At 43.9% G+C, this 13,685-nt stretch overlaps 1 non-coding gene across 1 annotated transcript; it reads left to right on the top strand.

The window, feature by feature from the left end:
• Nucleotides 1-1,401: 1,401 nt before the first annotated feature.
• Nucleotides 1,402-1,539, top strand: LOC114812557. Its single transcript, XR_003760208.1, has one exon. It is a non-coding gene; the product is annotated as a small nucleolar RNA SNORA7 (small nucleolar RNA).
• Nucleotides 1,540-13,685: the final 12,146 nt, after the last annotated feature.

Below are 13,685 nucleotides of genomic sequence, written 5' to 3'. Positions count from 1 at the left end.
TCATATGGCTACAAGGTTTCCTGGGATAGAGCTGGGCAGGTCTGAGTGGTACATACTTCTATGACAATTATCTCTGATTGCTTGGTTAGAGAGGGTGATTCTAACATCAGATGTGTCCTGTACAGATTTAATGGAAAAGAAGCATTTTTCCTAGGAAAGAACTTTCAAAAAGCACATCTATCCATAAAGTGAAGAAAATCATCTGAAAAATTCCAAGTAGAGTTGCAATACAGCCTATTCCACCCATTTCTTTAGGAAGAGTTTGATGAGATTGTTCTGCTCTCCCCACCTCCTTTTCTTCTTCTCCAATAGGGGTCTGCTTATAAGAAGGTTGGAGAAATAGGGAATGTAGGTTTGTTCATTTCAGGGAGTTGATTTCCTCAATACTCAGCATGAAGAGATTGAGTTCGCATGGAGAGTCCCTGATTTGTTTCTGAAAGGTGAACATCCAGAGGAAGTAGAGGAGAAAAAGAGAGGAATGAAGGGGAAAGGTGCAGAAGGTAGGAGTTTAGGAAGAGGGAAGGAATAGGGATCAAGTGGAGAGAAGGAACAAAGAGATAGGTCTGGGATGGAGTCTATTTCCTCACTCATCCAAATAGATTATAGGGCTAATGGTTCAGGCAGAGCCACTTGTAATTTCTCTTCCCTCACAATCACACTCCTGTTGTGCATGAAGAGCAGCAACCAGTAGGCTGTGGGGGGGTGGGGTGGCAACATATTGTGAGCCTGTTGTTGGGTGGGGATTGCCTCTGTTGCCAAATTGTACTTTCCAAGCGCTTAATACAGTGCTCTGCACACAGTAAGCCCTCAATAAATATGACTGAAAGAATGAATGTATTGCATGATGCACATGAAAGGTTTGTACAGGCAGAAGTTGTTTCCATGACCCACTTGGTTTGAGCAGCAACAGCACTGTTGTGACTTGCTGCTGGGACCAGGTAAGGGGTCACCAGACTGTAAGCCCGTCAAACGGCAGGGACTGTCTCTATCTGTTGCCGACTTGTTCATCCCAAGCGCTTAGTACAGTGCTCTGCACATAGTAAGCGCTCAATAAATACTATTGAATGAATGAACCAATATGGTCTTTGATGCCCTCTATGATTCTAGGTCCTGGTATCAGGGGACCAAGACTCATTCTCAAGGGAAGAATCCATCATCAATTGGTCAGTGGTATTTATTGAACACTTACTGTCTACAGAACACTGTATTAGGTGCTTGGAAGAGTACAATAGGCTTGGTAGTTAGTCACAGTCCCTGACTCCCAGGAGCTTACATCATTATCAACAGCATCATCACTGTTCTCATTTTAAGCCCTCTGGAGAGCTCAGAGATGTTGCCTGGTGTTCAGTAGAGCTGCCTATCTGCAAACTGAGCAGAAGATCCCAAGTAGGAGTAAGGGGGACCCTCTCAGGGTTGCACTTGGAGAGTTTCCAGTTCTCTACTAGTCTCGGCTATGGGAGAGAGAGTTAAGCAGAGGCTTACCAATTCCATTCCTAGCTTGGACAGTGGCTAGCGAGTGGAAGGCAATCTGCTACAAGTCAAAACTCATTCATGCTGGGCAGTGGTGGCATGGGAGAGAGTAGAGGGTGGAGATTCAAGTTTACTGTGGGGAAGGCGGCAATGGTCAACGACTTCTGTAATTTTACTGAAAAAACTCAATGGATACACTACCAGAACGATTGCAGATGGAGAGCGGGGTTTTCTGGGAGAGATGTGTCCATGGTATCACTATGGGTTAGAAACAACTCGACGGCATAAGACAAGACAAGGAGTAAGGCTGTGCTAGAACTGTAACTTCTGGGTTTCTCCCTCATCCTCCCACCCAAACTCCCCCTCCCCCATTCACACACACACACCTAATATTGCCTTCCTGCTCTCCCTGGAGCTTCTGGATCTCCTCACCTTTCAGTATCCTGGATCCCTGGGTCATTTAGGAATTTTTTTCTCCAACCACCATTCCACTAGGACAGATTACAGGTTAAGGGACACACAATATAACCAAGCAAGTTATAATAATAATTAATGATTATGACATTTCTTAAGCATTTATAAATGTTAATGTACAAGTTAATCATGTCAGACACAGTCCCTGTCCCACTTAGAGCCCATATTCTAAGTAGAAGGGAGATGAGGTACCACATTTTACAGATGAAAAAACGGATGCACAGAGAAGTTAAGTGACTTGTTCAAGGTCACACAGCAGGCAAGTGGCAAAGTTGGGATAAAAACACAGCACCTCTGACTCCTAGGCCCGGGATCTTTTCATTTATTCATTCATTCAATTATATCTATTGAGTATTTTCTATATGCAGAGCACTGTACTAAGCGCTTGGGAAAGTAAAATATAACAGTAAGTAGACACATTCCCTGTGCACAATAAGCTTACCATCTAGAGGAGAAAGACATTAATATAAATAAATGAATTACAGATATGAACATAAGTGCTTTGGAGCTTGGAGTGAGGATGAATAAAGGATATCACAGAAGGGAGTGGGAGAACTGAAAAGGAGGGCATAGTCAGGGAAGGCCTCTTGTAGGAGATGTGCCTTCAATAAGGCTTGAAGAGGAGGAGAGTGATTGTCTGTTGGATTTGAGGAGGGTGGGTTTCCAGGCCAGAGGGAGGATGTGGGTGAGGGGCCGGAGGTGAGATAGATGAGATCGAGGCAGAGTGAGAAGGTTAGCATTAGAGAAGTGAAGTGTGCGTGCTGGGCTGTAGTAAGGGAGTAGTGATTTGAGATAGGAAGGGGAAAGATAATTAAGTGCTTTGAAGCCAATGGTGAGAAGTTTTTGATTGATGCCAAGGTGGATGGACAACCACTGGAGTTTCTTGAGGAGTGGGAAAACATGGCCTGAACTTTTTTGAAGAAAAATGATCCAGACAGCAGAGTGCAGTATGGACTGGAGTTAGGGGAGACAGATAACTGGCTTTCATTTAGGCCACACTGATCCCTCAGGTCAAATTGATCAATCAATCCATGGTATTTACTGAGCACTTGAGAGAGTACAATAGAGTTGGTAGTCATGATCCCTTCCCTTAAGGATATTATAATTTAGTGGGGATGGGGGTTTGGCGGGGTGGTCAAAGGCATAATGTATCCTAAAGACTGGATGTATGAGGGAATACAAGGGCAGTTTCTCATAGTGCATCTTTTTATTTGACCCAGCTGTCAGCCACAGCCACATGTCTCCCTGGCACTCAGAATTTTTCCTTCAATCCGTACCACAGGCAGGTACCAAGCTCTGAGATCTCAACAGTGTATAATAGTTCCTTAACTAGGTGAAAAATTAAAACAAATATGGATCAAACCACCTTTCACTAGCTTTAATACTTTCACCCCCAGAAGCCCCATGTACTACCCTGTCAGTGTCCCAAGGGTTACTTTCCTCTCGTTCTTCCCCCTCTTCTTTCAGGACATCCCCGGTTCCAGTCTCACCTTCTCCGAGTCATTCGGTAGCAGGTCTATTACCCCAAACATCCAGAGTATGCTAACCCCAATCCTGGATCTTCTTGAACTCTCCCTGGGCCCTGTGTTCTTACAGGGTCCACAGCGTGCACTTTCTATGTGCCCTGCTGTCTCAGGTACACAGCTCACTACCTCTTACCTTCAGGATGGCGGAGGGTCTTCTTGTTTTTCCACAACCTGGTCCCTCTACTTTCTCTCCCATTCTATTTCTCTGACTGGCTCAGCTGCATATTTCCACTTCCCTAAGGGAGGAGAACGATGGAGAGACACTCCTGGTTTCCTAACCCTTCTCTTGGGGGCCAGTGGAAGTGACCATCACAGGCTTAACGAGCTTGGGCTTCCGAGTCAGAGGTCATGGGTTCGACTCTCGGCTCTGCCACTTGTCAGCTGTGTGACTGTGGGCAAGTCACTTTACTTCTCTGTGCCTCAATTACCTCATCTGTAAAATGGGGATTAACTGTGAGCCTCATGTGGGACAACCTGATTACCCTGTATCCACCCCAGTGCTTAGAACAGTGCTCTGCACATAGTAAGCGCTTAACAAATACCAACATTATTACCCTACCCATTACAAAAATCCTCTATTTGCTCTCTGTGAAGAAGCTGCTTGATTATCTTGCTGCCAGCCTCTATTTGCACACTCTCTGCCCAGTGAGGCAGCACTGCAAAAAACATTATTTTAGACCTGTTGAACTAACTGAATCCAAGGGCTTGTTTTTGGTGATCCTTTCTTGCTGTTCAGTTGATTATGGAGCTATGTGAAACCGCTCGTACAGGCAGGTCTCAGAGCCATTAAAGAATCACATCTTTATGGACCAGAAATGGTTGATGACATTTCACATATGATTATATTTTCAGGTTCGACTTTGTAGTTACTGCATTACAGCTGATTGGAATGTTCTTTGATGCTGACATCATCATGAATGGTAATTATTGAGTTCTTCCTGTGTGCAGAGCACTCTAATAAGCACTTGGAAGAGTACAATAGATATGGCAGGCATATTCCCTGCCCACAACATTGTCATATTTCCACTCCTGAAATTTTTTGGTTAGTTAAGGTCAATGTGTTGATAGCAACTATTATTATTCTTTACTTAAAAAAAAAATCTAATATAGATTGCAATGCCAAAAATTAGCTTAGAATTTGCCACTGCAACACTTCCAACATTGGCTTTTATTTTACCCCAAACTATCACTATCAATCCATGTCCAAACTGGATAACAATGAACAAGATTTCCCCCCAAATCACTCCCTTAAATAATGCTGAAGACATTCTTCAACCACTGATGTTTCAAACTGAATATCTGTTTCCTTTCATATCCACATGGAAAAGTTAAGAAACTGAGTGGCCACTGGCTGCAAAGACAATTTCCTGACATTCACAGAAACCTTCTATGGGCAATAGGTTCTGTGTGTCCAGGGGACAATGAAGGTAAAATACATTCCCAAAATGTTTCAGGCCCGTGGATTTGGTCTGTCGTCTCCCTCAGCCAAATCATACCTCAGGCTCTTGGTTTCCTCCTGAGTATTCCTCGCTTAAATCCAGGAGCCACGCAGTGAAATCTATTTTCTTTTCCCCCAGCACATAAGGCTGAATGAAAAGCTTCTGATTCTGAGCGTGGAGAGATGGTCTTGACCTCTTACATGTCAAATGGGCCGGTTTCCTCTGAGTAGAAGTGAACAATTGAAAAAATTGTTACTTTTCAAAGGTCCTTTTTTTTTTCCACTTTGTTTTTCATTTTCACAGGAACCTTTTTTGGGAGCTAATGACCATGAGGCTAGAACCTCGAGGACCTAGCGACGGCTAAACTCCCACCACAGGGACACAGCCTCTGTTCCCAGCAAGGCCAATTGCAGAGATGTGACCAAAGCAATTCAAAGCCTTTTGAGGGGTTCACTTCTAAGGTGGAGGAAAGCTAAGGAGACATGCCACACTAAATAATAATACTAGTGGTATTCGTTAAGTGCTTACTATGTGTGAAGCAGTGTTCTAAGCACTGGGGTAGATACAAGATAATCATGTTGGACACGATCCCTGTCCCACGTGGGGCTCACAGTCTTAACCCGCAACAGAGGGGTAACTAAGGGACAGAGAAGTGAAGTGGCTTCCCTCTTAGGTCACACAACAGGCATATGGTGGAGTTGGGATTAGAACCCCCATCCTCTAACTCCCAAACCTGTGCTGTTTCCACTAGTCCATGCTGCTTCCTGAAGCTTCATTCTGCTCTTGTCCTCACCATGCTGCTTCCTTCTGCAGGTGTCAATGGGCCAAGACAGCAGATGTGTAATGGAGCCGGGTAACTGTGCCTCACAATACCTTGGCTGATCATCGGGGCAAATACAGAAATGTACCATGGGAAGTTGATCTCACGTTCCCTCATGAACCCAGCTCTTAGGACACATTGGGTTGAGTGTCCTGCCCCATTCTTGATGAGGTGCACCCTGCTGTGTGGTAAAAATGATTTATAATATCCCTGACTGGGAAAGGGCACTCTCCATTCCTTCATTCAATTGCGTTTATTTAGTGCTTACTGTGTACAGAGCACTGTAATAAGCACTGGGGAGGGTACAATGCAACAGTAAGCAGACAGATACCCTGCCCATAACACACTTTCAGTCTAGAGGATGAACTTACAATATAGCAAATCAGTAAACTGGGTTGAATCCATGAGGTCCACATGGGAAGTGCTTGCTGGCTCTGTGATTCATTCACCAGTGGATAGTTCATTCATTCACTCAATTGGATTGAGTGCTTACTGTGTGCAGAGCACTGTACTAAGTGCTTGGAAAGTACAACTTGGCAACAGATAGAGACAATCCCTACCCAACAACGGGCTCACAGTTTCATCTGGGAGAGGTCAAATCAGGAGACTGCTGGCACTCAATGTTGCTTTATTTGCACAGAAAAGAAGGAGACAATGTTTCCCCTGCTGAAACGAGGTCAGAGTTATAGAACATTTCCTTCCCTGAGCTTAATTGCTATGGTCCGCGGGGGTTGTGTGTTTCTAAGGAAGCTTGATACCGCCCCACTATTAAAGTGACCAGCATTAGGTATGCATTGACAATCATCTGCTATTACCATCAAGTAATAAACTGTTTGTAATTCAGATCATCCCCTGTTCTCTCTAACCTCATGGCTCTGAAACTCAGCAGTGTCTCAGCCAGCCCACCCCAAACCAGGTGGATTTTATGAACTGTGGCTTAAAGCCACATCTTTATTTTCCAATTCATTATTTAAAACGGACTCTGTATTTCCTATATATCCCTACCAATGAACTGTGTAGATCAGACCAGCAAATTCCTAAATGCAAATTTGTGTTGCAGACATAAAGCAAGCACTCACAACACTTGTGACTTCAGAGGAGTTCAATTTAGATACAGAAAAAGCAAAGATCATCATTCATTCATTCATTCATTCATTCATTCATTCATTCATCCATCCATCCATTCATTCAATAGTATTTACTGAGAGGTTACCATGTGCAAAGCACTGTACAAAGCACTTGGAATGTACAATTCAGGAACAGATAGAGACAATCCCTGCCCAATGACGGGCTTACAGTCTAATCGGGGGAGACACATGGACAAAAACAAGACAACTTAATCACGATAAACAGAACCAAGGAGATGTACACCTCCTTAACAAAATAAATAGAGTAAGAAAAATATATACATAAGCAGAGTGCTGAGGGGAGGGGAAGGGAGAAGGGGAGGAGCAGAGGGAAATGGGGGGAAGGGGGCTTAGCTGAGGGGAAGTGAAGGGGGAGCAGAGAGGGAACAGAGGGAGCAGAGGGAAAAGGTGAAGCTCAGTCTGGGAAGGCCTCTTGGAGGAAGTGAGCTCTCAGTAGGGCTTTGAAGAAGGGAAAAGAGTTAGTTTGGCAGAAGTAAGGAGGGGAGGGCATTCCAAGACAGAGGTAGGACGTAGGCCAGAGGTCGACAGCGGGATAGGCTTGAACGGGAGATGGTGAGGAGGTGAGCGGCAGAGGAGTGGAGTGTGTGGGGTGGGCAGTAGAAAGAGAGAAGGGAGGAGAGGTAGGAAGGGGCAAGGTGATGGAGAGCCTTGAAGCCCAGCGTGAGTTTTTGTTTTTTGTGAAGGTTGATAGGCAACCACTGGAGGATTTTAAGGAGGGGAGTGACATGCCTAGAGTGTTTCTGCAGGAAGATGATCCGGGCAGTGGAATGAAGAATAGACTGGAGTGGGGAGAGACAGAAGGAAGGGAGATCAGAGAGAACGTTGGCACAATAATCCAGTCGGGATATTATGAGCTTTTGTACCAGTAAAATAGCCGTTTGGATGGATATAGCCGTTTGGATCATCACTCAGGGGGAGAACTTCAGCCAGTGATTTGATCAGAAGAACATTGTCTCTCTATTTTAGTCTGTATTCAGTACACTTGTGAGGATAAAATCCTACACCCTCATGCCTATGTGGCAACAGTGACTAATCCATCAATAATCCATCTTACCTTGTGTGCATGTAAAGACAGTCACACAGATTTATTTGAATATGAAGCACCACAGTTTTTCATTTTGCCTCTTTCCATTACCCATTACCTACGTCTTTGCTCCGAGAGAGCAGACCACATGTCAGGTTGGGTCTAAGAGTAATGTGTGGCTCAGTGGAAAGAGCCTGGGGTTGGGAGTTAGAGGTCATGGGTTCGAATTCCGGCTCTGCTACTTGGCAGCTGTGTGACTGTGGGAAAGTCACTTAACTTCTCTGTGTCTCAGTTACTTCATCTGTAAAATGGGGATTAACTTTGAGCCTCATGTGGGAAAACCTGATTACTCTGTATCTATCCCAGTGCTTAGAACAGTGCTCTGCACATAGTAAGTGCTTAATAAATACCAGCATTATTATTATCATTATTATTATCATTAAGGATAATGATAATAATAGTAGCAATTTTAATGGAATTCATCAAGTGGCTAATATGTGACAAGAACAGAGGTAGTCAGAAGAAAATTAGATCAAGCATGTCAATCAATCAATTGGAGGTATTTACTGAGAACACTGCATTAAGATACTTTCATTCATTCAATAGTATTTATTGAGTGCTTACTATGTGCAGAGCACTGTACTAAGCGCTTGGAATGTACAAATCAGCAACAGATAGAGACAGTCCCTGCCCTTTGATGGGCTTACAGTCTACAATAGAGTTAGAAGACATGGTTCTTGTCCACAAGAAGCTCACAGTCTAATAAGGGGAGACAGACATTAAAATAAATCCAAGAGAGGAAAAAGGCAGAGTACAAGGGAAATATGTATCAGTGCTATGGAACTGGGGATGAGGTGAATATCAAAGTGTACTGAAGGAGTGCAGGCCCAAGTGTATAGGTGATGTGAAAGGAAGGGTGAATTGAGAGGGGAAATAAAGGGTTAATCTGGGAAGGCATCTTAGAGGAGGTGTGATTTTAGGAGGGTTGTGAAAATGGGAAGAATGGTGGGATGCTGGCTTGGAAGGGGGAGGATGTTCCAGGCCAGTGGGAGGACATGGGAAAGGGATCAGGGTGAGACAGATGGGATCTAGTAAGTTAGGAAGTTGGTGTTAGAGGAGCAAAATATGCAGGCTGGGTTGTAATAAGAGCTTAGAGATCCTAAGTTAAAAGAATAACTGATTGAATAATAATGTTGGTATTTGTTAAGCGCTTACTATGTGCAGAGCACTGTTCTAAGCGCTGGGGTAGAAACAGGGTAATCAGGTTGTCCCACATGAGGCTCACAGTTAATCCCCATTTTACAGATGAAGTAACTGAGGCACAGAGAAGTTAAGTGACTTGCCCACAGTCACACAGCTGACAAGTAGCCGAGGTGGGATTCGAACCCATGACCTCTGACTCCCAAGCCCCGGTGCCTTAAGACCAATGGTAATGAGATCTGGTTTGATGCAGGTGGTGTGGGGAATCATTGGAGGATTTTGAGGATAGTAGAGTAATGGAGTGAATTTTTTTTTTTTAGGAAAATAATACCAGCAGCATAAAACATCGATGAATGGGGAGAAAGATGGGAGGAAGGGAGTTCATTGAGGAGGCTGATGCTTTATTTGAGGTGACTAGTACTTGGACAAACACGGTAGATCCTAGGGATGTGGTGAAGGTAGAAATGACATGACTTTTTGCAAGACTGAATATGCAGGTTGAATGAGATAGATGAGTCAAATATTATGCTAAGCTAACTGACTAGTGTGTCAATGAGAATTTTGGTGTTGTCAATGATGATGAGACAGTTGTTAGGAGGAGAAGGGTTTGCAGGGGATGATGAAGAGTTTGAACAGGTTGTAACTTTGAAGTGCTGATGTGACCTCCAAGTAGAGATTTACTCCAGACAGGAGAAAATCTGAGAAGACAGAGGAGAGCGATCAGGTCCAGAGAGGTAGATTTAGGAATTATCTGGCTAGAGATAGTAGTTGAAATTGTGGGAGTGAATTAGTTCTCCAAGGGAGTGGGTAATAATGATAACTGTAGTATTTGTTAAGCACTATATGCCAAGAACTCTACTAAGTGCTGCGGTGGATACAAGATCTTCAGGGTTTATAGAACAGTGCTTTGCAAATAGTAAGTGCTTCACAAATACCACCATTATTACATGGAAAACAGAAGGGAACCCAGAACTGAGTCATGAGGGACTCCCACAGTTAGGAAGTGGGACGAAGAGAAGGAGTCTGTAAAAGAAAGAAAGGAGCAGCTGGGGACTTGGGAGAAATAGAAGAGGACAGTGACAGTATAACCAAGTTAGGCAGTGTTTCCACAAGAAGGAGCTGGTCTGCAATGTCAAAGGCAGCCTGAGGAATCAAAGGAGGATTAGCAAAAAGGAGAGGTTATTGGATTTGGCAAGAAGAATTCCACTGATGACCTTGGAGAGGGCAGTTTCCACAGAGTCAAGGGACGAGGATTTGAAGGAGAAGAAATGGAGGCAGCGGGTGTAAACAACTTGCTCAAATAGTTTGGTTAGGAATAATAGTATGCAAATTGTTCGAGGTAGGGAGAGCAAGTATTTTATAACCTTATTATAAATGAGGAAATTACAGCACAGAGAGTCGAATTTATTGGCTGAAGATCATACAACAGGGCAGTGGCAGGGCTGGGACTAGAAACTGAATTTAGGCCCATGAGTACTCCAATAGAGCTCATGGCTCCACAAAAAGTCCATTGCTACCTTTTTTTTCAAAATTGAGTTTTGTTGTATATTTAAAATTGTGGTTTTTTTTCCTCTCTGTATGTTGTCCCCATCTTAGTTTGGCTCAGTCAGAGTCATGGAGTTGCTGAGAGCATTGTTTCAAGGCTTGTAAGTTTCCTGGGTTCTAGGAACTCTTTAATGGGGGTCCACGATGGGGGTGGGATTTTCATAAGAGAAATTTGATTGATTGGTGGTGTGCTTTGGATCAGAGGTGTTTGACTGATGAAAATGTCTGGGTATCTTAACCAATCTATCAATCTTCAGTAGAAGAAGTTGAACTTACAATGCAAAATGGCACCACCTCTCCCGGCAAATCAAAAGACTTAATCTGATACTGGTCTGGTGCCCTCCCACCAAGCAAGCCCCTCTGGGCTGGGCAGTGGCTACAGCAGTCCCTGGGTCCACGAGCCCAGAGATTGTCTCTGCCCTGGATCACTGCTGGCCCAGAGGGATTTATTTTTTTGTCAGGTTCTTAAATAAAAAGAAAACAAACTCAAGGCTTCTCATTTTCTTGCCTTCTCCTACCTCAGAGTTGGGGTCAGAAGATCCAGGGTCTGGTGAGGAGCTACAGCTGCTTTATTGCTTTCCCCTCTCTGGGATGACAGGTGGTAAGATGGACCTTGGATGGCACAAACCCTCCTGAGAAACTGGGAGACCTCCAGCTGGGTGGGAGACCTCCAGCTGGGTGGCCCAGGATGGGGTCCCCTCTGCATAGGGGTCAGGTCCAGCTTCACGCACACACGCTTTGGTTTCGGAGGAAACCAAGTGCATTTGTGGCCCCAGTCTGCTTCCCCCACCTGAGACCCTTCCTCCTCTGGAGCTTGATGAAAAGTGCCAGCTCCCTCTTCTCCAGTGCTGCCCCCCTGCTTCTTAGATCGGGTGACCAAACAATATAAACTAGGAGCCAGTCAATTAGTAGTCATTATAAACTGCTCGTTTATCCTATCATCTTGAATGGTTTCTCCTGAATAACATTTCACAGACCAAAACCTTCCAACCTGTCATGGTAGCAATCATGGTTATCCTGGCTGGCTATTTGAGCTTGAGTCTAGCTTAGAAGTGACTGTAAAGTCATTGTTGTCAGGGAATGTCTCTACTTACTGCTGTATTACACTCTCCTAAGAACTTAAAACAGTGCTCTGCACACAGTAAATGCTCAATAAATATGGTTGATTGAATGACTGAGTAATTGAAGCTAGTGAAACTTTTCAGGAAGTTGGGTAAGTCTCTGTGGTACATTTAAGTCTCACAACCATAGACCCCAAAGCTCATAGGAGAGAAAATTGTCACCATTTCAAAACCATTTTAGAGGAGCAGCATGGCATAGTGAATAGAGCATGGGCCTGGGGTCAGAAAGTCATGGGTTTTAATCGCAGCTTTGCCACATGTCTGCTGTGTGACCTTGGGCAAGTCACTTAACTCCTCTGGATCTCAGTTATCTCATCTGTAAAATGTGGATTGAGACTGTGAGTCCTATGTAGGACAGGGACCACATCCAACCCAATTACCTTGTGTCCACACCCATGCTTAATACAGTGCCTGGCACATAGTGTTTAGCAAATACCTCAATTATGATTATCATTATTATTTTTTTGAACATTTGGGTTTGGGATCATCATGACCCAGGCCACAGGTAAACTAGGGGTGGAGAATAGCTACCTGAGGACTAAGAGACCAAACAGAAATAATTTCCAAATCTAAGACACTTTTGCAGGAGATTGAAAAATGACCTCATTAATCTGTTCCAGATAGAGGGCACAATCTGACTCAGACCTGATGATTCTGGTGGACTGTGTGGCTGGTTGAATCATCATTACCTTATCTTCCATTTCAATGTCCAGGACTCCATGGTACCTCTCACCAAGACTAGTCTTGGCCCGAAAGAAAGCCTGAGGATAAGCTTGACAGACTTTTCTGTAGAAATCTTCCAGGTGAAGTTTGTATTACACAATCTTCCCAACCCAGGACTGTGTAGATCATGCTTCTTGAATCTCTCACAGCACATACATCAGCAATCCTCGCTACTGTGGGGAGTAGTTACTTTCTTTCTATTTGCTCCATTACAAAGTGTTAGGGTGGGAGAAATTGGTGCAATAATAACAACATCAATTGTTGGCAGTGCAGAAAACATGAAAAGATTTTTAAAGGGTCAAATAAGAGACACTTAACTATAGAGTACTAGGAAGAAGCAAGATATTCATCTAGCTAGGTCATTGATAAACATTCTGGGCTGCTCAGAGATTCTTCAGAACAACCAAGAGAATCTAAAATTCCCTCCCACCTCCCCTAACACACACACCACCACTACCACCACCATCTTAATCTCTCCCATCTACCTGGCCTTCCCATTTCTCTTCCCCATAGGGGATTCACAGTTGAAGTTGCTGTCACCAATTGTCATCATTCTAAACCCACTATGGGTTTGCCACTGGCTCATCTATGGCACCCTCACAAATAACAGGCTTCTGGTAAACCTTTGTTGTTCAGATTCCTCCAATTAAAACATTGATTTGTGATCTGCCCCTCCCACCCTCTTCTCTGATTGGCAGGACCCTGCACCATGGTTCTTCTTCCTTTCCCACCCTCTCTTTCTTGTAAATACTCAAATCAGTCCTTAATAGACTTGACAAAGAAGATAATTCCTTCATAGATTTGCCTCTCAAACTATCAGTCTTGGATAATTTGACAAATATGAGTATTTTTGTCGATATAGTCAGATTATCTTCATGATACCTGCCGTGACTCAGGAAAGCTGGGAGGCACCAGTCCAATTATTTCTGTACCCTGGCAAAATTTCATACCCGGTCCAGTGTTCCTACGGCAACTCCCAACCAAGAACAGACAAGAGTCTCCTGAAATACAGGGTGTACTGACTTTAAGTCTCTAATGTCGTTACACAAACAAGGCTTTGTGTCTTGAAGCCTGAATATCTGGTACCAGTCAACACATAGCTCCCTCCTCCTGACCTTCTCATCTACTCCCATTGTTACTCTCTGTAAAATGGTCCTGGAAATCTGCTGAACTCAAAACGGACTTCATATTGATT

Source organism: Ornithorhynchus anatinus, chromosome 5 (genome assembly GCF_004115215.2).
Source record: "Ornithorhynchus anatinus isolate Pmale09 chromosome 5, mOrnAna1.pri.v4, whole genome shotgun sequence".
NCBI lineage: Eukaryota > Metazoa > Chordata > Mammalia > Monotremata > Ornithorhynchidae > Ornithorhynchus > Ornithorhynchus anatinus.
Note: the sequence above shows the minus strand (reverse complement) of the source record. Positions and strands in the feature narration are given on the sequence as shown.